Source organism: Equus asinus, chromosome 21 (genome assembly GCF_041296235.1).
Source record: "Equus asinus isolate D_3611 breed Donkey chromosome 21, EquAss-T2T_v2, whole genome shotgun sequence".
Lineage (NCBI taxonomy): Eukaryota > Metazoa > Chordata > Mammalia > Perissodactyla > Equidae > Equus > Equus asinus.
The window spans coordinates 9,061,420-9,088,674 of NC_091810.1; the positions used below are offsets into that span (position 1 = coordinate 9,061,420).

The 27,255-nt window shown below is 38.0% G+C and overlaps 1 long non-coding RNA gene, 1 other non-coding gene and 1 pseudogene across 2 annotated transcripts; 2 read left to right on the forward strand and 1 right to left on the reverse strand.

Moving 5' to 3' along the window:
• Positions 1-26,870, reverse strand: LOC139041375 (uncharacterized). Its single transcript, XR_011496400.1, has 3 exons — positions 24,707-26,870; positions 13,685-13,793; positions 1-13,519 (listed from the first exon to the last, which is right to left on the reverse strand). It is a non-coding gene; the product is annotated as an uncharacterized lncRNA (long non-coding RNA).
• LOC123278914 (olfactory receptor 4C16-like) lies at positions 19,544-22,650 on the forward strand (annotated as a pseudogene).
• Positions 23,087-23,216, forward strand: LOC123279215 (small nucleolar RNA SNORA18). The gene has a single exon (XR_006517132.1). It is a non-coding gene; the product is annotated as a small nucleolar RNA SNORA18 (small nucleolar RNA).
• Positions 26,871-27,255: the final 385 nt, after the last annotated feature.

Consider the following 27,255-nt stretch of genomic DNA (forward strand, 5'->3'; position numbering starts at 1 on the left):
TTTTGTAAATATTTTTTCCTGTGTTTTCTGTTAATCGATTCTTTGAGGATTCCAGTTACTCATGTTAGGCTATCTAAAGTTTTTCCATAGCCCACTGGTAGTCTTTGTATTTGTTTTTCAGTCCCCTTGTTCTTTGTTTCCCATTTTAGATAGTTTCTATTGCTGTTTCTTAGAGTTACTAACCTTTTCTGCTGCAGTGTCCAATCTTCTGCAGTGTCCAATTTTCTGTTAATCTGCCATAACTGAAACCTTTTGCATTTCAGTTATTGTATTTTCATCACTAGAATTTCAACTGAATCTTATTTGTATGTCCCATGTCTCTACTTACCAATCTTGTCTCCACTTTCTTGAAAATACTTAATATAATTATAGCAATTGTTTTCATATACCAACTTACTAATTTTATAGTCACTGTAATTTTTTGGTTTGTTTACATTGGTTATTTTTCTCCCATATGGTAAATTAGTTATCCCTTTATCTTTGCATACTTGTTAATTTCTTTTTATTAAGATTATGATAGTTAACAACCTTGTGAAATTACAGTTGTACATTATTGTTAGTTATGTTGTAGGTACACCACTTCACCCTTTGTGCCCTACCCCCAACCCCCCTTTCCCCTGGTAACCACCAATCAGTTCTCTTTGTCTATATGTTAACTTCCACCTATGAGTGGAGTCATACAGGGGTTGTCTTTCTCTATCTGGTTTATTTCACTCAACATAATACCCTCAAGGTCCATCCATGTTGTTGTGAATGGGACAATTTTGTCCTTTTTATGCCTAAGTAGTATTCCATTTATATATATATACCATGTCTTCTTTATCTAATCATCAGTTACTGGGCACTTAGGTTGGTTACATGTCTTGGCTATTGTGAATAATGCTGCAATGAACATAGGGGTGCATGGGACTTTTGGAATTGCTGATTTCAGCTTCTTAGGATACCCAGTAGTGGGATGACTGGGTCACAAGGTATTTCTATTTTTAACTTTTTGAGAAATCTCCATACTGTTTTCCAGAGTGGCTGCACCAGTTTGCCTTCCCACCAACAGTGTATGAGGGTTCCTCTTTCTCCACAGCCTGTCCAACATTTGTCACTCTTGGTGTTGGATAGTTTTGCCATTCTAACAGGTGTAAGGTGATATCTTAGTGTAGTTTTGATTTGTATTTCACTGGTGATTAGTGATGATGAGCAACTTTTCATGTGTCTATTGGCCATCCCTATTTCTTCTTTGGAAAAATGTCTGTTCATGTCTCTTGCCCATTTTTAGATCGGGTTTTTTTATTTTTTTGTTGTTGAGCTGTGTGAGTTCTTTATGTGTTATGGAGATTAACCCTTTGTTAGATAAATAACCTGTAAATATTTTTTCCCAATTAGTGGGCTGTTTTTTTGTTTCAATCTTGTTTTCCCTGCCTTGAAGAAGCTCTTTAGTCTGATGAAGTCCAATGTGTTTTTTCTTTCTATTGTTTCCCTTGTCTGAGGGGTTATGGTGTCCAAAAAGATTCTTTTGAAACTGATGTCAAAGAGTGTACTGCCTATATTCTCTCCTAGAAGACTTATTGTTTCAGGCCTAATCTTTAGGTCTTTGATCCATTTTGAGTTTATTTTGGTGAATGGTGAAAAAGAATGGTCAATTTTCATTCTTTCACATGTGGCTGTCCTGTTTTACCAGCAGCATTTGTTAAGGAGACTTTCTTTTCTCCATTGTATGCCCTAAGCTCTTTTGTCAAAGATTAGCTGTCCATAGATGTGTGGTTGTATTTCTGGGCTTTCAATTCTTTTCCATTGATGTGTGCATCTGTTTTTGTACCAGTACCATGCTGTTTTGATTACTGTAGCTTTGTAGTATGTTTTGAAGTCAGGGATTGTGATGCCCCCGGCTTTGCTCTTCTTTCTCAGGATTGCTTTAGCAATTCGTGGTCTTTTGTTGTCCCATATGAATTTTAGGATTCTTTGTTCAATTTCTGTAAAGAATGTCATTGGGATTCTGATTTGGATTGCGGTGAATCTGTAGATTGCTTTAGGTAGTATGGACAATTTAACTATGTTTATTCTTCCAGTCCGTGTGCATGGAATGTCTTTCCATCTCTTTATGTCATCATCGATTTCTTTTAAGAAAGTCTTGTTGTTTTCATTGTATAGATCTTTCACTTCCTTGGTTAAATTTATTCCAAAGAATTTTATTCTTCTTGTTGCAATTGTGAATGGGATTGCATTCTTGAGTTTTTTTTTCTGTTACTTCATTGCTAGCATATAGAAATGCTACTGACTTATGAAGTTTGATTTTATACCCTGCAACTTTTCTGTAGCTGTAGATTGTTTCTAACAGTTTTCCTATGGATTCTTTGGTGTTTTCCATATATAAAATCATGTCTTATGCAAAGAACGAGAATTTTAATTCTTCCTTGCCTATTTGGATTCCTTCCATTCCTTTTTACTGCCTAATTGCTCTGGCCAACACCTCCAGTACTATGTTGAATACAAGTGGTGAAAGTGGGCAGCCTTGTCTTGTTCCTGTTCTCAGAGGGATGTGTTTCAGTTTTTTTCTGTTGGGTATGATATTGGCTGTGGGTTTGTCATATATGGCCTTTATTATGTTGAGGTACTTTCCTTCTATACCTATTTTATTGAGGGTTATTATCATAAATGCATGTTGGATCTTGTTGAATGCTTTCTCTGCATCTATTGAGATGATCATATGGTTGTTGTTTCTCATTTTGTTAATGTAGTGAATGATGTTGAGTGACTTGCGGATGTTGAACCATCCCTGTGTCTCTGGTATAAATCCCACTTGATCATGGTGTATAATCTTTTCGATGTATTGCTGTATTCGGTTTGCCAAAATTTTGTTGAGGATTTTTGCATCTACGTTCATCAGTGATATTGGCCTATAGTTTTCCTTCTTTGTGTTGTCCATGTCAGGTTTGAGGATCAGGGTGATATTGGCTTCATCGAATGTCTTAGGGAGTGCTCCATCTTCCTCTATTTTCTGGAAAAGTTTGAGAAGTGTAGGTATTAAATCTTCTTTGAATATTTGGTAGAATTCTCCAGAGAAGCTGTCTGGTCCTGGACTCTTACGTTTGGGGAGGTTTTTTATTACTTTTTCTATTTCTTCACTTGTGATTGGTCTATTCAGATACTCTATTCCTTCCTGATTAAGTTTGGGTAGGTTTTAAGAGCCTGGGAATTTATCCATTTCTTCTAGGTTGTCCAATTTGTTGGCATATACTTTTTCATAGTATTTTCTTATGATTCTTTGTATTTCTTTGGTATCTGTTGTGATTTCTACTCTCTCATTTCTAATTTTGTTTATTTGAGATTTCTGTCTTTTTTTCTTAATGAGTCTGGCTAAGGGTTTATTGATTTCATTAATTTTTTATAAAAACAAACTTTGTTTCATTGATCATTTCTACTGTCTTTTTGGTTTCAATATTGTTTATTTCTGCTCTAATATTTATTATTTCCCTCTTTCTACTGACTTTGGGCTTTGTTTGTTCTTCTTTTTCTAATTCCGTTCGTTATCATTGAGGTTATTTATGTAAGATTTTTCTTGCTTATTGAGGTGAGCCTGTATTGCAATGAATTTCCCTCTTAGGACTGCTTTTGCTGCATCCCAAACAAGTTGGTATGGCGTGTGTTCATTTTCATTTGTCTCCAGATAATATTTGATTTCTTCTTTACTTTCTTCAATAACCCATTGTTTGTTCAGCAGCATGTTGTTTTGTCTCCACAATTTTGCCCCTTTCCCAGTTTTCTTCTTGTAGTTGATTTCTAGTTTCATAGCATTATGATCCAAAAAGATGCTCAATATTATTTCAACCCTCTTGAATTTACTGATGCTTGCTTTGTTTCCAAAGATATAGTCTATCCTTGAGAATGTTCCATGTGCACTTGAGAAGAATGTGTAACCTGCTGTTTTTGGATGAAGTGTTCTATATATATCTATTAAGTCCATCTGGTCTAATTTTAAATTTAATTCTACAATTTCCTTGTTGATTTTCTGTCTGGACGATCTATCCATTGGTGTTAATGGGGTGTTGAGGTCCCCTACTATTATTGTATTGTTTTTGTTGTGTCCTTTTAGTTTTGTTAATAGTTGCTTTTCATATTTTGGTGCTCCTGTGTTGGGTGCGTATATATTTATGTGTTATGTCATCTTGGTGGAGTGTCCCTTTTATCATTATATGCTGCCCCTCTTTGTCTTTCTTTATATGTTTTGCTTAGAAGTCTACTTTGTCTGATATAAAAATGGCAACACCTGCTTTTTTTGTTCATTATTATCTTAGAGTATTGTCTTCCATCCCTTCACTCTGAGTCTGTGTTTGTGTTTGCGGCTGAGGTGTGTTTCCTGGAGTCAGCATATTGTTGGATCTCATTCTTTGATCCATCCTCCCACTCTGTGTCTTTTGCTTGGAGAGTTCAATACATTTATGTTTAGAGTGATTATTGAAACGTGGGGGCCTACCGCTGCCAATTTATCTCTTGTGTTCCGGTTCTTTTGCATTTCTTTTGTTTCTCGTCACATGATTTTTGGATATCTAATTCAGGTAGGTAAATTTCTGTATTGGCTTTCTTCTTATTTGTAATTTGTGTCTTTATTCTTGTTATTTGTTTAGGGGTTACCAGGTGGTTTATATAACACGTCTCATAGAGGAGATAGTCCTTTTTCTGATAGTCTCTTATTTCCTTAAATTAAAACATTTCATCCCTTCTCTCTTCCCCTTCTAAGCTTTTATTGTCAGATTTTTTTTCCTCTTCCTTCTTGTGTTGTGAGTTTGTGGTTAAAATGACAAGGTTATATTTTTTCTTTGTGTTTCCCTTCCTTTTATCTTTAATGTTTTATTTAACTTTTGCTAACCTGTTCTGATGGAGAGCTGCCACTTTCTGTTATTGTCCTTCTACTTATCTCCTTTGTTCTGGATTTTGTAACCCCTTTCCTTTTTTTGATTTTTCAGGTATGAGGTTCTTCCTGAGCTTTTCTTGAAGAGGTGGTTTTGTGGCATTGAACTCCCTTAACTTTTGTTTATCTGGGAAAGTTTTTATTTCTCCATTGTATTTGAAGGATATTTTCACTGGGTAGAGTATTCTTGGCTGCAGTTTTTGTCCTTCAGAGTTTGGAATATTTCACTCCATTCTCTTCTAGCCTGTAAGATATCTCCTGAGAAATCTACTGATGGCCTTATGGGTGTTCCTTTCTAGGTGATTTTCTTCTGCCTGGCTGCCCTTAGTATTTTCTCTTTGTTGTTTACTTTTGCTAGCTTGACTACTATATGCCTTGAGGTTGGTCTTCTTACATCAATAAATTTTGGAGGTCTATTGGCTTCTGTCACATGAAGTTCCATATCTCTCCCCAAGTTTGGAAAGTTCTCAGCCATTATTCATTTTATCAAGCCTTCTGCCCCCTTCTCCTTCTCTTCTCCCTCTGGTAACCTATAATCCTTATGTTGCATCTCCTAATTTAGTCGGATAATTCTCAGAGAGTTTCTTCATTTCTTTTTAGTCTTAGTTCTCTCTCCTCCTTTGAATGCAGCGTTTCTATATTCTTATCCTCCAAATTGCTAATTCTGTCCTATATATTATCGACCCTACTATTCAGAGAGTCCAGATTTTTCTTAATCTCCTCCATTGTGTTCTTCATCTCCAGTATTTCTAATAGCTTCTTCTTTATAGTATCAAGCTCTTTTGTGACACAGCTCCTAAACTCATTGAGTTCTCTATCTGAATTCTCTTTTAACTCATTGAGTTTTTAAATAATGACTGTTTTGAATTCATCATCATTTAGGTTATAGATTTCATTGTCTTTGGGATTGTTTTCTGGGTACTTGTCATTTTCCTTATGTTCAGGAGATTTAATACATTTTTCATACTGCTTGATGTTGTGGATTTGTGCCTCCGCATAGGGATAGAGTTTAGTTACTCTTTCCACTTGTTTCAACTGGTGTGGGTGGGGAGCATCTGTTTAGACTGCACCAACCAGGAACCTTGTCAGCTGTTACTGACTGGACCTGGGCCCCTCCTCGTAGTCACAGTGGTCCTGTGGGGTCCCTCCTCATTTGTGGGGGAAATCACAAGGGGGCCTCATGCTGCTGGTGCCTGCTGTTGCAGACCACCTAGACACACTCCCTCCTTTGGGTCTGCAGCAGTGTTAAGGCTTTCCCAGTGTCTGTGAGCAAGGTCACCTATAATTGCAGCTCTGTCACTGTCAGAGCCTACAAGATCTCACCTGTCCACTATATGTCCCAGCAGAGCTATAGGTATCTTCTGCAGTCTGTGGTTAGCTCACCTAGCAGTGCTACTTTTGCCCCAGGGCCTTGCAGCCTTGTGATTGCCAGTCAGGGCCTCTCCACTAGTGCTGTGCAGAGGCTTTTGCTGAGGCTGCTGTGGGAACCTACACTTCCCCGCTGGGCCACTGAGCTGGGCCACTGGAGCTCCACCTAGCACCAGACCACTCCCATGGAATCTCTGGGTGCCCCTTGCCCCATCTGGGACACAGACAGAGTCCATGTGTCTGGTGGTGGCTGGCAGGCTGCTGCCCTGCCCGGGATCCTGCTCTTTGGGAGCCTCCCATGGCTCTGATGATGGATGCTGCCAGTGCAGGACCCTGGATTTTCCCCCTGGAATGTAGAGCTGGGTCGTTGGAGCTCCACCCAGCTGCTGACCATGCCCATGATATCTCTGGGTGCCTCTTGCACCATCTGAGGCACAGCCAGAGTCCTGAGTCTAGTGGCGACTGGTGGGCTGCTGCCTTGCTGTGAATTCTGCTCTTTGTGAGCTTCCTGGCATTCTGAATGCTGGGCGCAGCCTCTCTGCTAATGGCGAGCAGAGGCTTTCCCTGCTGGCAGTGTGGGACCCTGGAGTTTACCCTGGGCCACAGAACCAGGCCCTGGAGCTCCACCCAGACCCCAAGCACAGCCACAGGATCTCTGGATGCCTCTTGCACTGTCTGGGGCACAGCTGGAGTCTGTGGGCCTGGCGGTGGCTGGTGGGCTGCTGCCTTGTCAGGAATTCTGCTCTTTGGGAGCTTCCCAGTGTTCTGAATTCTGGGTGGGGCCTCTCTGCTAATGGCAAGCAAATGCTTTCCCTGTTGGTGGTGCAGGACCCCGGAGTTTCCCCCTTGCCTTAGGTGTAATTGCAGGGGGCTTAGGTACGTCTGTAGTCACTTTTTTCCACCATAGCTCCACCGGTGCATGCATATGCCCACCCTTGGTGTGTGATGATGCTATGGGGGAGTCCACTGGAAGAGAGCCTCTTGCAGGTACTAGGCTATCTGTGGGTTTGGGGGTCAGAGAGTGTTCACCTATCTCCACCTCCTCCCAGGGGGAAGTCTGTCCACTTTCCAATGTATAGCAGCAAGGGTCTCTCAGGCATCTTGAGATGCTATTTGGATATCCTTTGTTAACTGATTAATGTCCAATTAGTTGTAGATTTGAAGGGGGAGAGGCAAATAAGATTACTCACTTTGCCATCTTGGTCCTGCTCTCCATATTTGGTAATTTTTGATTGAATAATAAACATTATGAATTTTACCTTTGTTCCTGGATATTTTGCATTCATATAATTATACTTGAACTTTGTTAAGTGAGACTAGAGCAATATTTAGCTTATGGTAAGTTCATGGTTAACTTTCCTTCACTACTGAGGTAATGCATTTCTGAATAATCTAGTTGGTGTCCTGTGAATTATGAGATTTTTTATTCCAATGAGTGAGAGACCCAAACTATTCCAGGTCCTATGTGAGTCACAGCCTTGCTTCCTCTAATATCACTAATCCTACTTGATATATTAAAGATACTCAACATTTTAAAAATTTCAACTTCTCCACAAGTTGAGTTATACATTAAGGAATTTCCAAGTAAAATTACTAATAATACACTTTTTAATTAGAAAAGTTTGTTCACATTGAAAAATAAATATACAAAACATGGGAAGGTAAATTTTTACCAAAATAAGGGGGAAAAGTGTTCCCAGATATTAAAATATAACACTCAGCTACAATAATTACAAAATTGTGGTATTAGCCGTAGAATAGATGTATCAGTGAAACTGAACACAAACCTCGAAGTAGAACATAATGTGTATGACATTTTGGAATAAAGTTAAGGTGGTGTCTCAAGTTACTGGAAAAAATAAATCATTCAAAAACTTGGTGTGGAACTGTACAGCTATCTGGAAAAAATATTCATTATATTATGGTAAATATATATAGACAAAAATTGAAATCGAAAATATCTGTCAATGTAATTCAGGAAGCTATGGAAAAATTGTTTCACAACTTTGTCTTTTCTACTAATGATGTAAGCACAGTTTGAATTGAGAGAGGGTTTTATAACAAAATTCAGCAGATGGAAAAATTAAGGACTGAGGATAAATGAGAGGGAAAAAAAGAAAGTAAAAGTGGTGATTTTCTTGAAATTATAGCAAGGAGGAGGACCTGTGCTTTATAATTTGGGACTCTCTTCTGGTCATATGAGTATTCGAGGAAAGACATGAATGATTGAGAAAGTCCAGCATCATGTTCTCAGAAGATCTCTGATTCCTGTGATCCAGTATGTTTATGTTTGAAAATTTAACTGTTCACTGATTCCTTTTATGTCCAAGGGTTATCAAAACCCTAGGACATTTGCCCCATCTAGGATGGTGCAGTGTTGTGATTGGGGAAGCAGGCCTGTGTGGCAGCTGCTGCTCTGGGATGGGGCTCCAATAAATTTATTGGGTTCAGGAGGCAGAGAAAGATTTCAGTTGGGAAGTTCTGAGAATCTGAGCCTCTATGTATGTTTTACATGTTGACATTCTATAATCAAGTAGAGGTATATATATTTATTTTTGCAAGAGTACAATGCTCCAATATTAACAATGGTCATAACAGCTGTAGTATTAAATAGCTCAAAGACAATTAGGAGATTTCAAATAATTAAATAGGAAAATAGATTGACAGTTAATGAAATATTAAGAGAATATGTTGGCTACATACAAGTTTGGGAAGAATGCTATAGCCTGTTCTAGCTAAGAAATATTTCAAAATATTTTTTAAAAAATTAAATCAAGGAGATTAATAATAGCTAGAATATGTCAAAATTCTAATCTTCATATAAAAGGTCGAATTTTAGCATTTATAACACTAGCAAAAATTACTTTTAAGGACTTTATTTTATTCTAAAGTATTTAATTTATTTAGGTCAGGGATCTTTCAAAAAAAGCACTCTGGAAATTCTTCACACTAGATAATGATAAATTTAAAAAAAAAGAAATAGAGTGTCCACTGTGCCATCTCAAAATGTCAGCAAGAGGAAAATTCCCAAAATGTACAACAACATATTTACAACAACAACAAAAAAATCAGACATAATAAATAATACAAAGAGTAAAAATAAAAAGATGTTAGAAAAAATCTTAGCTCAGGTCATTTGCCAAGCTTACACCCAGGCAGCTGGTTCATTTTGACAACTTGGATGGGAGCAGAAATGGCCATTCGAGGTTTGAGTGTAATTTTTTTTTTCCATTCCAAGAACCTATGTGCCCTGAGGTTAGAATTTGTTAACACCAATACCAAAGATGACCAAAAGCAAACAAATGATGACTATAAATTCCACCAAAGTGCACTCCAATCTGAGAGCACATTTCATTATGGATTCTTAGGACCTAATGTGGGGAGTTCTGATGCCATGTTCTCACCGGCTTAGGTCCCCACACTATGTGCCCCACAGAGATGATACCAGATATCACCATGATGAGTTAATTTTACTAAAGACCACTGATATCACAGAGACCTCCCTACATACTCAGGTGTGCTAGCATCCTTCTATGATGCCACACAGCAAGGAGAGAAATCTTGGCAATTGATAGTTCTCAGTCTTATTCCAGTAGCTTAGAGCCATAGGTTAGTTTCTGTTGTAGTATGCCCTTCTGAGGTGCATACTCAAGAGATCATTTTGGAAATCTTTGTGAGTACCATAAGTGGTACCTACAGCATGCACCATGCCCATGGAGTTTCAAGAAGAGTTTATTTTCCTTCCCTCCAAAGACTGTGCATTTTTAACTTGACTAAGTGTCCTGTTTGTTAACTTTTATTTCTCCTCTTCCTCTTTTTTCTGCCCTATCCTGGAAAATTTCTTCAACATCTCAATGTAGGAATTTCCAAGACCCTTTCCAATAGTCATCATTCTCTACAAATGTCTAAACCAAATAAAAAGTAAAAATATTTTCAAAAGATAAATTTCATATTTTAATCAATTTAAATACTACAGAATTAAATATCACAATTTAAATATTTCAGAACTGTTCGAGCCTTATCAGATAATTTTATTAATTTGAAGCAAGAAGAAAAAAATAGGATTCCATTCTTTATCAGTGAGCTGTTAGATTAAGAAAAATAAAGGAAGAAAAAATTTGTGCAATTTTATTTTTCTTTGTGATCCTATTTCCTTGTTGCTGAAGTGATTTACCGTTTGTTGCAGTTATGGTTGTCATGTCTATGTTCACATTTTGGAAAAGTGTATATTATAATTATTAATATTATAAGAATGTCACTCTGCTTAATGTTTCATATCCAAAAGAAAATCAAAATGAAAAATAAAACAAATAAGGAGATATTGTCTCCAAGACATATATAGAATGTTCACCAATATTTGAGAGTAAATATTCACATATTGAAAATGAATCTGCATATCATGACTAGTTTGTAATAGTACCATCCTGCAGGTTGGACATGGTGGTAACCCATCAGTCGTATCTCTAAAGGGCAGAGATGTCAGCAATGACACTGATGTAGGCAGTTAGCTGTTCAGTGTTTCAAATTCTCAAGGCTGAAGCTGAACTTCAGAGCATCCTTATTTACAAGTATTCTGCAAGATACGCAAATTTGAGAAACGATCTACACAGTAAAAAAGGTACACTTAGGCACCATGTATGTAAACAATGGAAATTTAGTTCTAAGAGACACACAAGTCTTGAATGTGAAAGTGCTGCTGTGCCCATGTTCTGAATGATGAGAAGACGGAGAAGAATGATCTCAGGAAGAGATTCTGTGTAAAGACAGAGAGTTGTCATGAACTTGTGGATTGGAGATAAAGGAAAGAGGCCTGTCACAATTCTTGACTGTGCAGGGCACTGGAGACAGAGACACCTTTCAAGGTGGCTGTTGTAATATCTTCAGAGGATCTTTTATTATGTTGTGGACATTGGGACCTGCTAGTAAGAGCCATTTTCAGTAGCTCAGTAGTAGGATTCAGCTCTGAAGCCTCTTGAGAAGAAACTGTTGCTAAAAGAAGTTATCATTGGGGAGTTGATAAATGACAGTGCCTATTAGTGTGGAAGTGATTTTGGCACCAAGCACTCTGAGTAATTAAAGCATTGCATCAGCCCTGGAGACCAAGAGTCCACGGTGGCAGGAGATATTGACCACAATTGGCATGTACCTCAAGGAATGCACGTTGTCTTTCCCTCCTTCATGAGAGAAAGGCAAGTACTGTGATTCCAAGGAATCTCCATAAATAAGGCTTATCTGAAGACTGCTTCCTTGTCATTGCCTCAATATAGCTTATGACCTCCAAAAATTACACTTTGGAGAAAACTTGGCCTATGTCTATAAAAGTCTATACACTAGCTAATAAATCATATTGGATTTTTTTATTAATCACTTTTTATTTTTCGGAGCAGTTTTCAGTTCGCAGCAAAACTGAGAGGAAGATACAGAGATTTCCCATATACCCCCTGCCCTAACACTTGCATAACCTCCCCTATTATCAACATCCCTGACCAGTGTGATACATTTGTTACAACTGATGAACTTACATTGACACACCATAAGCACCCAAACTCCCTAGTTTACTTTAGGGTTCTCTCTTGGTCTACGTTCTATGTGTTTGGACAAATGTATAATGCCAGGCATCCATCCTTATAGTATCATGCAGAGTTTCACTGCCCTAAAAATCTTCTGTGCCTCATGTATTCATCTTCCCCCCACCTCTTCATATTGGGCTTTTAAATTATGAAATAAGATGAAGATAAATCTATCTTTAATTAGGCCATCTTCTTACATTCTTTGCTTTTAAGAGATTTCTTATGGGCTAAATTATCTGCAGACAGAGTCTGCCATTAGAAGGAACTGGGTCCACTTGGGACACAAGGTTCTGAAAGTTCATCTATTTTTGGAGCTCTTTAACAAATCAATAAGAGAACAAACATGACACATGTCATTATCATTTTTCAAACAGAAGATCTTATTCTACTTGGCTAGATTTTTGAGCCCAGGCTATATTCTAGGGAACAAAGAATTTTATAATGTCACGCAATACTCTTAACTCCTTCAGTGCCATGCCAGTCTTGACCTCTGCAAGTTATCTTCAATTAATGTAGGTATGTAGGAGTAGATGGAAATTTTTTATAAATATGTGTCTCATTAATATAAGCATAATCATAAACCTCATGTCTAACTTTCTAGATCACACATGTCAATGATAATTGATAAATAAAGGGACATCTTCCTGCCTCAAAGAAACTCTCTTCCTTTCACAGGACGTGAGTCTATTTTAGCGTACAAAATTTTTATTCCTAGTGTGACACAGGTAAAGTGGCTGAGAATTGACATCTTTAATTTTTGTTAAAAAAATATAAACCCAGGTTGTTTTGTGTATTATGAATTTATTCATGTTCTTAATTAAAACAGTAACAACAGTACAGAACATTCATCTACTTAATCCTTCACTCATCATGTATAGTTTTTTGATCTGTTTGTAAATATTCCAGTCCTCTCCTTTTTTGGTTTAGACTGCAATTCCTGGACTCCTTGTGGAAATATATTACATTATCTTGTAAAGTTGAATATTGCCACATCCTGCAACATATTAATTACATTTCTAGAGGACATGTTTAAAAATGTTCGTAGTTACTATTCATAGTAATGAAATACTAATTGAGAGGATAATGGATGAAAAATTTTTGAAATTATCACGCAATAGAGTATGTATAGAAGCGAAAATGAATCTACAACTATATTCAACAACTGATATAAAAGTTAGTAGCCTTAATGTGGATGAAAAAATAAAACAACTCTTAGAAGTCTGCAGATAGTATGCTAAGTTCAGAACCAGGAAAAAACTAAAAAACTACTTATGTGATAAAGATATTCTGCTTTTAGGAGGCAAGATAATTGTACAATTAAAAAATCAGGATATTGGCTATCTTTAGGGTGGGGCAGGGGGCAGGATATGGAAAAGGTTAAAAATTGATTTAATTATTGGTAATGGTAGGTAGATACCGTCTCGGGATAGTAGTAAGCTTACAGATATTCATTATATTATTTAAATAAATGTAAAAGGCAGTAATATAAAATGAATCAAATAAAAGACAGTAAAAAAGTTTGGAAATGGGTGAATTCTACAGCTGGAATTCCATTATAAGAATCGCTTTCTTCTGCTTGTATGTTGCCTCTGCTTCATTTTGTGTTGGTTCCATTTTCAATCAGGCTTTCTCCACTCATGGTAAGATTATGAGGAGTTCCACCTCTGTACTCTTAGAAACTCTATTAGGGAAAAAAAAAGACTTTTCTCAATAGTTCAAGAAAAGTACTGAGATTGCATCTTATTTGCTAATAGATGCATGACCCAATCATTACAACCTGGGGAAATGCTTTCTGATTGACCACACAGGAATGATACCCATCTTTGGGAGATAGCACTGCTCATACCTTATGTAATGAAAAGGCAGAAATTGTGGTTTCTCAGAAGAAAATCAAGTTTCAATTACTCCAAGAAGGAAAATGGACTTGTGTTCAGCAAAAACAATCAATTCAGGGCCTGTAAGATAGTTTTTTATAACATCTTTAGCATCCTTATGATGAAGGCAGGATAAATCTACAGAAGTACTTAGACATTTTTATAGCAAAACAAATATACACCAAAGGTTGAATACATCATTCTTTGGGGGCTATATTCCACACAACAGCATGAGAAATATCATACTCTATTATAAGAACAACCTGACATTTTCAGTGTCCCAGCTGATGTCTCCCAGGGCTGTTGATTCTAAATGCTGTTGAGGCACATAAATGAAAGCGATTCCTAAAGGAGTATTTGTTGTATCCCAAGACCTGACCTCACATCTACCTCTGTCCTAAATTAGCGGTTTTAGTGTAGTTCAGAGAGAATCTTAACCTATTTTTTTAACCATTACACAGGTGATTTTTCAGAAAAGGTAATTAAAAAATGTTACTCAAATTATTTTCAATTAGGCTTGAATTGTTTTAATCATTCATTCACCTAGTAAACAATTGATAATTTGAAGCACAATGTGAACTGTTGTTTATAAATATTTACTATTGTAGATATGCTGTAGAACAAGATAGTCATGAACCCTACCCTCGATGACTATCTACAATTTCCAGAACTCAATAAGAGTTTGAAGAATAAAATAGGATTTTTTCCTGGTTTCTGGTCTTTATGCAACATTTTCCTATTTTTAATTTCTCAATGATTGATCATTTCAATCAGGACGTTCATGTATCTGAGTTTTACACACTAGTACTCATGTGGCCTTCTTATGCAGAAAATTCGCTCACTTCTTCCTGAGAGACTACTCCTTTGGATTTCAAATCACTGTGCTTTCATGATTTTACTCATGATCCTTTAAGCATGCTTCTTAACAGTCTTCAAAAATTCTTTTAAATGTTCGTGAAACTCTACATTTTGTCGTTTGCTCATTTCTCCAAACTACCCGTTTACTTTGGGTGACCTCACCCAATCTCATGATTTAAGCTATCATTTACCAGTAAAGATTTCCCAATCTAGTTCTACAGCCCTAACTTGAGATTCACAATTTTAAAAAAAGCCAACTGTCTACTGAACATGTTCCCTTGTATATCCTATTTTGACCTGACCCTGTCATCATTGCCCTATTATTCTAAACTCCCCAACCTGAGATACCACTGCTAGCCATTAGAAATTTTTTTCATCATCACTGTCTAGTACTACCTGGTTTTCAATTTGGGCTAGTGTCACGAAAATGTGTGGAAAGAAGACAAACCATGGAAAAAGAGAGTGATTAGATCTCCCCATTGAACTTATTAAATATGCAATTGGGCAAGCTGCTTAATTTCTGTGAGTTTTATTTTTTTATATGAAATGTCATTGTTAACACCTACCTCATTGAATAGTTATGTAAATGAAATGATATAACTTATGTAGGGTGATAAATAGAGTCTAATATACAAAATGTATTCAATAAATATTTGGTGAAGTAACATTGTATCAATAAAATGTATTCCAAAATAAGTGTCTGTTTACTAACATTAATTAGCAAAATAAATAGAAATGAATTCAAAATAATATATCTATTCAATGCTCAGTATGCATGTTAATTCTCAGTATAAATTTGTGGTTCCTTCATGAAGAATGGCTATAGCACACAGAATAGAACTTCTCATTGCGGGACACCATACTGCCTTCCCTGGATTGTACTTGTAAATAAATTATGAGAGCTAGGAAAGTGTCTCTCCTAATGCACAGAGGGGTAATTTAGGGAACTAGGTGGGAGCAGAGTAGTTTCTTGCTGATCTACTTCCTCTTTCACCACAGACTCTGTTTTTTCTTCTTCCTCTTCTCTATCACCCTCTCTGCCATCCATTTATGTTTTGCTCTTCTTCCCCTGATATCTTTGGTCAGCCTAACACACATAATACCTCTAAACCCTTGTTTGTATTTGGATACCGAGTGTGAGGAGGGTTCACTTTCTCTTTTGTGGGCTACATAGACAAATTAAAAGTTAAATTTATTACAGCATGTGGGATGCTTCTGATTAGCAAAGAAAAGGAAACTTTAGCACATACTACTCTCTGGGATGCTTATATTTTACATCATTATGTCAAAACATTCCCTCAGGAATTAAGACGGGGAATTTTTCTCCCAGTATTCCGTGGGATGGCTGCCTTCAAAAAGGGAAGGAAAGACTTGACACTATATAGTGTTCTAACAGGTAAGTGACAGGTTATTTACATCTTTGTACCCAGAAAGGCATCATTACAGAATAATGCAAATTCATTTTTAAATATATTTTATGTGTGTCTATATTGCTCCTACTTCCTCTGATAAAGGAACAGATAAAAGAATAAAGGAACAGATAAAAGAATAATGGTTTTAAAAAGTTTACTCTTAATATAGTAAATAAACAGAATCAAATATAAGCTTTAGAATAAAAAGGTCTTTTGAACTCAACAAATATGTTATGAGCACAAAGTATGTGAAAAGCCACCATTGTTGTGTGTGGATACAAAGAGGAATTCCATGCCCTAAGGTTTACTACAGATTCTTGAGATGGCAGGGTAAAAAAGTTCACAAATGCTTTTCATGTAAGGTAGCTGAGCAAGATAAGTCCTCACTATGGGCATTAAAAGTTAGAAAAGATTACGCCTGATTAGAGTTTAGAGAAAAGGTTAATAGAGGTAGTGACCTTCGCATAGCTTCTTCAGAATGTCATCTCCAAGTGACAGCTTTAAATATAATGTTGTTTGTTACAGTATAGAATTACTAATCTCTGCATGTTTCTAAAATGATATCATAAGAATAGAATTTGCAGTTTACATGCATCTCAGATTTAGTTTGAAAAACTGAATAACCACTACTCATGGAAAATTCAGAAATGACAATGTGCAGGCTAAAAACTATGTAAAGAAGAAGAAAGGTAATGTCCCATATGTGGGGGAGGGGAGCTTTTTCTCATTCTTTAATTTGGGCTTTTGAGGGATAAAGAATCTTGGGTCAACCTGTTAACCTTCCCACAGAAAATGGTAAATTTTGTGTATACATAAAATGAGATTCTCCCAAAGATAGAATTCTAGTGTAGCCAGATCAGGGAGGGGTGAGTAATTTAAGAGACAGTTGTTAAGGAGAGTAAAGATTCTTACTGTGGCCTCTGCAATAAAACAGATAGGATAGGTTAGAAAGATCCACCTAACACTCTATTCCACTCTCATCTATTTTCCACCTCTCTGCTTTTCTTTCAGCTCTTTTCTGTTACCTCCCCATCCAACACATTGTTTGTTTATTATTGTTTTGACAAATTTAGCCATGCTAAGTTTGGCTAAACTTGTTTCAGGTAAGTACAATAGTTATTAAGTTGTGCTATTTTATTAGTGTTGTCTTCAGATCATTGTTACCCATTTTTTGTGTCAGATTCCTTTGAGAACCTGATGAAAGGTGTTAACACACCTCTGGAAAAAATCTACATATGAACATCCACAAAGACATGAACAAAAACATAACCAATATCAGGAGGATATGAAAAATGTCAAGGCTCTCATATTCTTTAAGGGCCAAGGATTCATGATAAAAAATAGTTAAATGCTAAGATGATCATTTTTACGGGTGTCAGGGTCTCAAATCTTGCATGGCCATGTGGTGCTGTTCAGACTACACCATCTTCCACTCCAGATTGTGGAGATGATTTACTAAGTTATTTAAAATTCATCTCAGTATTTTTTTCTGAATTTATAAATTGGGAGTATGTTTGTCTGCCTACCATGCATAATAGAAGGCCACAGAAGATTAATGATGTGAATGCATTTTGTAATCAGAATAGCACTAAACCAATCAGATAAATATATTAAGAAGTAATTGAGAAGGTTCAATTTAAAAACATTTACTCAGCACCTACATTGTACAAGACATTGAGCTTTGAACTGTGGAGAATAAAATCTGAGAATACATAATTTTCAAAGATTTTTATTCCAAAAAGGAAGCTAAAGAGAGAGCACATACAAGTGAATTTAACTAATATTATGTAATATTATAAGAAAAGCTATCAGAGAAGCCCTTAGGGAACAGGAGAGAGAATTTCTTTTATCATAAAGCAGTCACTGAAGGCCACCAGATGTTTCTTAGCAGTTGGGTCCTGGAGTTTTGGGACAGTTGAAGTAGTTAGAAATGAAGTGGCATTCTAAGAAGGAAGGAGACTATTGATTGAACTGCTGACTAAATATTTATGAGAACTCATAATTATTAATAAGTTAATGAAAATATATGTATTTATAATTCTTAAGTTATCTTAAACAATATATGTCCAGATGTATAAATAAACTTGTTCCTACGGCCAGCCCCATGACCAAGTGGTTAAAGTTCCACGTACTCCACTTCAGTGGCCCAGGTTTGTGGGTTTGGATCCTGGATGTGGACCTATTCTACTCATAAGCCATGCTGTGGAAGCATTGCATATACAAAAATAGAGGAACACTGGCAGACATGTTAGCTCAATGTCAATTTTCCTCAAACAAAAAAAGATACCTGTAACATTGGCAACAGATGTTAGCTCAGGGCAAATATTACTTAGCAAAACAATAAAATAAAATAAACTTGTTCTAGAAATGAACATTCTAATTGGGTTGATAGCACAAATCAAAAGTCATACACTCAAAGGAGTGGCCACAATTATGGGACTTAATTCCAAGTACAAATATTTCATGATGGATCACTCTTTCAAATTAAGAAGGAAAGAATGAGTTTATGGTTTTGATTAAGATACTAAGGATCAGTTTCCTCATAGTTGAAGACCTTTGTCAAAAGTTTCATTGTGCAAAGAGAGTTTTTTAAAAATCTTTGTATCCTAATATAAATTACTTCGTCAGACACTTTCCTGAGAGTAGTTTTTGATTTGGAGGAACATAAGGTATATTTCAAGTGGGCTCAGGAGAAGAAAGCTTACCAAGCGAGAGGAAAAGGTGTATAAGGGAAATTTGCATCTGTTTACTCTATAATAGTCTGTGCTTTGGCCACTTACAACTTTCAAGACAGTGTATTGAAGGATTGAAGAGGAACACAATGAGATACGTAAACCTTCCAAACTTTTTACTTGCATATAGTCCCTTTCAAAATTATCTTGAAAAGAATGATGTAGATAAAAAGTTTTCTTCTTAGAAGTGAAGGCAGTGATAGTATTCCTTTCTAAGTTTGAAAAAAGAGAAATATTCATTGAAATAAATTAAATTTCAAAGTTAAATCATCAGTGACTTAGCCAGGACAGAAATAAATTGAATGAAGTGTTACTGACTGTCCACTACTCTTGTTGTCTAAAATTATATCTCCTTCCCTCCTCTGAATCTCTAGTTTGTTACAAGAACAAAGGAGTTTTCAGGTGCTTGGATAATACAAACTCTACTGGAGATTACAACCACCATCTGATCCTACATGAACTGCGTGGTGTCCTCCCAAAATCACTTCAGATGTAAAATGTTTAAGTTAAACACTTGAATTATGAAAACAAGAACTGTTGAGTTATAACACCCCTCTTTCATTTTTATGCAACCTTAGGGACTTTGGGTCCTCTAAGGGATGTCTTTCAGAAATGGGAAAAAGGAAAAAATAGAAATAAGGATATTTGAGATATTGCCAACTATTAAAGAATATTCACTTCTCTACATTAGTATATATCAAATACTAAATATCATAAGAGCACCACAAGGTAACATCATATTATTTAGAGGATATAAGTACTTCCTGTTTCTCTTTTCAAGCTCTAATATCTTGAAATTAGCATCCAATGAAGGGATGCATAATATATATTAAAAAATAGACATTTCTAGAATTATGTGTAACAAATATGCAATGATAAATATATGTATAAAGAAGATATTCTTCATGGGTTGGGGCTGGGGTATAATTTTCCATTTGTATTATGAGCTTCCAAAAGTAGTCAGATATATCCAAAATCCCAAGAGATACACCATCCAAACATGGATGTCAATTTATTAAATATGGAAAAATAATTAATTTAATAATAAAATGGAGCCACATTACAAACTGTGGAACAAAGTGTTGAGGTAAGTTACTAAGAAGCAACAGCTAAAATGCCCATGATAAGGAACATTTATTTTTCTTCAAATATTCCATAACATCATATATCACACTATATGTTACACATACAACCCTGAATTAATTCCCTTATATTTTGCAGATGAACCATTTCACACTCCTTCTTCTCATTCAAGAAATCATGCAGCTGAATAATAATGCGACTGAGTTCATTCTGCTTGGGTTAACCCAGGAACCTGTTAGGAAGAAAATAGTGTTTGTCACTTTCTTACTTATCTATTTGGGGACTTCGCTGGGTAACTTTCTGATTATTGCTACCATCAAGACCAGCCGGGTACTTGGAAGTCCAATGTACTTCTTCCTTTTCCACTTATCTTTATCTGATACCTTCCTCTCTACATCCATAGGACCTAGAATGGTTGTGATGCCCTTTTGAAGAAGACCACTATCTCTTTCAATGAGTGCATGATCCAAGTCTTTTCATCACATTTCTTTGGCTGCCAGGAGATCTTCATCCTAATTATCATGGCTGTTGACCACTTTGTGGCCATCTGTAAGCCCCTACATCACATGATCATCATGAGCCATCAAGTCTGTGGTGCATTGGTGACTGTAGCCTGGGTGGGGTCCTGTGTACATTCTTCAGCTCATTTTTTCTGGCCTTGAGTTTACCCTTCTGTGGTCCCAATGTGATGGATCACTATTTCTGTGACTTGCAGCCTTTGTTGAAACTTGCCTGTACAGACACCTACGTGGTCAATCAACTCTTGGTGTCCAACAGTGGGGCCATTTGTACAGTGAGTTTTGTCATGGTGATGTTCTCCTGTGTTATCATCTTGCATTCTCTGAGAAACCACAGTGCTGAAGGGAGGAAAAAAGCCCTCTCAACCTGCATTTCTCACATTATCATGGTCATCTTGTTCTTCGGTCCTTGCATATTTATATACACACGGCCTGCAACCACCTTCTCCATGGACAAGATGATAGCTGTGTTTTATACAATTGGAACACCTTTGTTCAATCCTCTGATTTATACACTGAGAAATGTAGAAGTGAAAAATGCCTTGAGGAAAATATGGAACACGAAGTTGATCTCAGGTAACAAATGATGAATAGAAGTTTCAAATTTTCTTTATCATTAGGATTGATCAAAAAAGTCCATAGAGAATATTGTCCTCTTATTGCAGAGTTAACATTATCCCAACGTGGGGCATAAGAATTAGTTTCTTCAAGAAGATAGGCAATATGAACACATATACTGATTAGCATTGAGTCAATTTTATATAGAAATAGAAACAGCCCCAGCTAGAAACAGTCATGTAAGACATATGCTTTACTCTGCCTCTCTTGCCTGCCTAATAGCACTGTGTTGTGATCTAGTATTATCTCTCCCTTTCCTCATATTGATTCTTTGTGTTCTCTATTTATTCTTACACTTCTATATGCTTATATCAACAGCCTGGCAAGGTTTCCTCCAAACTGTTCGTTTATTAAATACTGTGGGATCATAATGTCTGACCATGAACCTTCAACTTGGTTGTTCTTCCTGACTCAAAGAAAGCACCAGATTCAAATAATTATAGAAACTTCATGTTGTAAAGGACAAGACACGTAATGCAGATAATCTCTCTTCTATGTCCTGTGGTTATACTTTGAATTGTTACCATATGTTTATTAAGATCCTTCTAGAAGAGTGACAGAACACTGTGAGAACAGTCACCCTTCTGAAGGAGTCTTTTTTATCTTAGGAAGGTTCTGATTATTTAGGTTATACTCAATATTATTCTGTTTGTAAAAATTACTTTTTGCTTCTAAAATGATCCATTCTAATTTTGGGGAAGTTTTAAGTTTTCTCTTGAGTCATCCCAATTATAATAATTTGTTCATAAGATCAGGTTCTTATGATTATGGCATAGATGGCCCAAATTAATATGGATATATTTATATGGCCTAGAAGAGTATATGCAGTTGATAGTAGGGAACTTGAAAATAAGAATTGATTAAAGAAATAATATTGTAACCAGAGGAGGATTTTTAGGCTTTGGAGCAGAAGAGTTACATCACTGATATGAATTATTTTAGTTAGATTTAATATAATCCAGAAAAGAGAGTAATTTGAATGAGACTGAGATATTTGAATGAAAACTATGTTTATGCAATGGAGATGGATATCACCATTTGTCACCATCCATCAGCACCACAGACTAATTGTATGAACAGTAAGAATCTTCTGATTTCAATTTCTATTCTTGTTTTTATTTTTATCCATAGAGAAAATTCAAGGAGTATTTTTGTTTATTTGGAACTTCTATCTCTATTTATAAATTAATTATATTAAGATTACTAGTTTTATATTAATTTTATTGTACCAGGAACTTTAGAATTTCTTTAGCTTGAGAAAATGAGCATCTATTTCTCCATGTGGGAATGTAAAACTCTGAATTCCACAATAAACTCTAGTGACATATATACATCACTTTTTTCAGATTCTATGAATTTCAAGGCTACTTCATCTCAAGCATTTATTATTGGTCACAGCTGCTGGAGTTTGATTCTGCTCTTGTAAGCTTTGCAAAATAGTCATTTCCAGTTGGCATAGTTTTAGTTGATGTCTTCTATTTCAAGACAAAGTAATTATGAAAAGGGGTGTATATTGGATCCAACTTAGGTGCCTCCTGAGATACACTCTATCTAATATGTCTTGTGGACATACTTTTAACACAGAGCTTCCATGCCCACTGTTGCCACGTCTCCTGCCCACAGAAATTCTGGTCTAATTTTTGTCCAGGATTTTATAATAAAGATGACAGAACTGTAAAGATGACTGAATATGCAACCTAACTAGGAATTTTTTGTTGAAGTCAGTATTCTGATAAGAAAAGAGTAGGGCTCTGAGATCTAGACAGACATAATTGTGCAGGGCAGGGTGAAAACCATGAAATTACAAATTATCTTGCATCCTCTTTATTATCATAAGTAGCTTCCTCTCCCTTGAAAGAGAGGAAAGAACAGTCTTCCTTAGCCTAGACACCATGTCATTACCTTATTTGAAGAAATTGTCATGCAATGGAATTTGCTTCCCTCGTGGGCTTCCTCCTACACCCCTTATTGCTTCCAACCAGCTAACCAGGGGAAAGCTGCAAGAAAGTCTAAGCAAGAATGTACATTCTTGCTCTAGGATAAAATGAAATGCATGAGAAATTGCAGGACTTTGCTGCTAAGTACAAGTGTGAACCATGGGAGCACTTCATTATGGGAAATGTTAACACAGAATGGCAAAATATAAATCTTGAATTGAGGTCTATCCAATGGGGCTTTTTCTGTAGACTCACACTATTGGAAATGGCTTGTCAAGTAACTATGTGGTTTGCTTTACTCACAGAACTATTTGTTAGATCTGTGGGAAAGAACTACAATACAGAGTTCCTAAAAGTATAAAAGACCCAATAGTTGACTTTTTTTAATTTTAGGTATTGACAGTATCGTAAATATCTGTACTATTTTTTGGTGTGGAAGCTTAGGAGTGAATATGACTTGAACTTAATTCATATTTAGAAGACCCTAAAGTAAATTTCTTGAAGAAATTAATTCCCAAAGTTTCTAGGTGAGACATTTTTGAAGTGTGTCATCAGTATATCCATATTCAAGTGGAGATAAAATAAACTCAACTAAAAAATTGTGGGCTGACTAACATGACAACTGTGGATTAAACATGGGTTATATTTGTTTATTTATTTTTATCTTTTTATCATTCTTAGAAATGTTTATTACAAGTATTCTTAAAGAGTTCTCTACATTCATTACAGAATGGTAAAACTTCCATTCACTGATATAACAGTGTTCTCACTGCATTTTTTAAATTCTTCCTTTTCTAAGGGAATCATATTATAATATGTACCAACTTAACATATGCACCTTAAATTTGCACAACGTTATATATCAGATATACTTCATCTAAAAAAAAGAAAGCATAGGGTCGTTGTAAAAGGGCTGTTGCGTACATGAATCTTGACTCAAATTTTGGTGGAACTAAAGTAAGCTTGATGGGCAGTGGAAGGAATTATATGTAAAATTCCCTAAATAAAAATTTATTGACTTTAATCAGCCATAAGAAATGATGAAATTCGGCCAATTGTGACAACGTGGATGGACCTTGAGGGTATTATGCTGAGTGAAATATCTCAGAGGGAGAAAGTCAAATTCCACATGATCCTGTCCAACCAGCCTGGGAGGTCCAGTACGTCAAACACCCTGTCAGTCTTACTCACCAAGTGTCCAGACCACTGAACACGCGCCGACCAGAGGAAAGGAAGGACTTGTCCCAAAGTCAACTCTCCAGACTTTCTGTGGAAGGAGGGAACGAACGCAGCACCCTCGAGCCTCACGCTTTCTTTGCCATACTTTCAAGTGTGGGACACACAACGCTCCCCGGACACCACTGCACCCCTAACAGGTAGACTTCCACACAGTCAAGGGCTTTGGAAAGCACTGGCTCTGCACACAAATATTATGCGGCCCTCGACAGGCCACTTCCCCTGAACCGGCCCGAGCTTCAGGTGCACAACAGGCTTCATGAAAACCCCAACGGAACGTATCCTCTAAAAGAGGGAGACCTGCACTCCTCAGAACGCATGGAGACCAGTGTCGTTATCGACTTCGCGTCTGTCCTTCCAAGAAGCCAAGACCACGGGTGCCACTTCAGCACCCAACTCCCGGGCACCGCACCCCCAGGCTGGCCCCGTGCCCGGCACACACCTCCCGTTCCACGAACGCCTGAAGCGCACGAAGAGACCCCCTCGCTCCCCGCGCCCCACAGCTGTCCCGCCACCTGACGGGCACCTCTTGGCGCACAAGCCTATTCCTCAGGTACATGCTCGCCTCCCACCAGCCCTCAGGCCCACGACCCCAGGTACCTCTCCCAGATGGAATCATCTTCGCGGGCGCCCTGGTCGTCCGTGTCCGGCGAGCAGGAAGAGCGGGAGCTGAAGGAGGGCCTCCTCAGGCAAGCGGTCATGGCTGTGGAGGGCCCGGGCTGCTGTGCCCACCGGGGACATGGAGCGGCGTCCACGGACGCCGGGGGAACGGACGAGCGAGCCTGGCCCGGGAGAGAGCAGCAGAGCGCGGCCGGACTCCGCCGGGCTCGGCTCTGGGCAGGCAGCCGCGGCTCGCTAACGCCTCCCACGCCTCCCAGGACGGCGGCCCAGCAGCCGCGCGCTCCTCTCCTCGCGCGCGCGCGCGCGCCCGCCGCCCAGACGCTCCCCGGCCGCTGCCCCGACCCCCCTCCGGCGGTGGACTGCGGACAGGGACAGGGACACCCTCCTGGGAGAACTCCTGGGGCCCCGCCCACACGCTGCTTTGGACCTTCGCGGAGCGGGAAGGTGCGCTGACAGGGACGCAGGGTCCCCGCTAAGCTCGCTCTCGGGGAACTGCAGCCTCCTCCCTCGGCTTTTACTTGAACGTCACACCGAAACCGTGCAATGTCTACAAGAAAACATAGGCAGTATGCTCTTTGACATCACTCTTAGCAGCCTATTTTCAAGTACCGCGTCTGACTGGGCAATGGAAACAAAATACAAAATGAACAAATGGGGCTACATCAAAGTCAAAAAAATCTTCTGCACGGCAAAGGAAACCCTCCACAAGACCACAACACAACCTAACAACCGGGAGAAGATACTTGCAAACCATATATCGGATAAGGGGTTAATATCCAAAATACAGAAAGAACTCATGCATCTCAACAACAACATAAAATCGACAACCCAATTAAAAAGATGGGCCAAAAGATCTGAGCAGTGATTTCTCCACAGAAGAGATAGGGATGGCCAACAGGCCTATGGAAAGGGGCTCAACATCATTAGCCATCAGAGAAATGCAAGTCAAAACTACAAGGAGAGGTCACCTTCCTCTGGTCAGAATGGCTCTAATTAACAAGACAAGAGACAAGTGTTGGAGAGGATGTGGAGAGAAGGGAACTCTCCTACACTGCTGGTGGGAGTGCAGACTGGTGCAGCCACTACGGAAAGCAGTATGGAGTATCCTCAGAAAACTAAGAATACATCTACCATATGTATGATCCAGCCAGCCCACTGCTGGCTATTTATCCAAAGAACTTGAAAACACCAATGCAGAAAGACACATGCACCCCTAGGTTCACTGCAGCATTGTTCACAACAGCCAACAATTGGAAGATACCTAGGTGCCCAACAAGGGAAGAATGGATAAAGAAGATGTGGTATGTATACACAATGGAATACTACTCAGCCCTAAGAAATGATGAGATCCGGCCATTTGTGACAACGTGGATGGACCTTGAGGGTATTATGTGAAGTGAAATAAATCAGAGGGAGAAAGTCAAACACCGTGTGATCTCACTCATAAGTAGAAGTTAAAAACAATGACAAACACACACAGAGCAACGGAGATTGGATTGGTGGTTACCCGAGGGGAAGGGGGGAGGGGAGAGAGCAAAAGGGGCGAGGAGGCTCACATGTGAGGTGACGGACTATAATTAGTTCTCGGGTGGTGAACACGATGTAGTCTACACAGAATTCGAAAGATATTACAATGGACATCTGAAAGCTATATGATGTTAGAATCCACTGTTACTGCAATAAAATAAGGTAAAATAAAATAAAATAAAATAAAATAAAGAAGTGTAGGAGCCTCAAGAGTCTAACAGGCTTTTGAAAAGTTATTCTAGGGACTTTTATGGCTTAGCTCAGGGCGGCAGACACCAGCCTGAGACACAGCTGTGACATAGCCACTAACTTCAACTAAATTATATTCCGACTGGAGGGAAATCAAAACTACTGTGATCATAATTTAGTGAAGGCTTCACTTTGCGCCAGATCCTGTGCTAACCGCGTTGCACCAACTGTCTCATTTAATCCTCACATCCGAAAGGTAGGTTACCGTTATTCTCCCCATTTTAAAGGTGAGGAGGCGGAAGCAGAAAGATGGCAATCTGCCTGGAATTCACAGAAGGATTCTCGATGTAATGACATGACTTTTGGACGAGATTTAAAGGTTTAACACATTACAGTGAAGATGCAGATCACACTATCACAGAACGTGAAAAACACTGAGTCCTGCCAAATGTATTAAAACACTAATTACGGATCCTCACAATCTCTTGGCCTGTTTTTTCAGATGAGGGAAAACCCAGTGTGAAAAACCCTTGAGGAGACGTCTGCAGAGGAGGACTATGTCTGGTCTTTAAAGCCAGGAACTATCCCAGTAGATTCTGAGTCAGTGGGTCCAGAGTAGGCCTTGAGCGTCTCTGTTCTTTTCAAAAGCCCCACAGGCTACGCTTCCGTGCCCTTGGAGTCGGGAAGTACCGTCATGCCCTACATCAGGACGTTTCAGTCAACAACGGGGGTCCCATCAGATTAGTCCCATATGGCCTAGGTGTGTAGGAGGCTCTGCCATCTAGGTTTAGGAACTCCGTGGTGTTTGCACA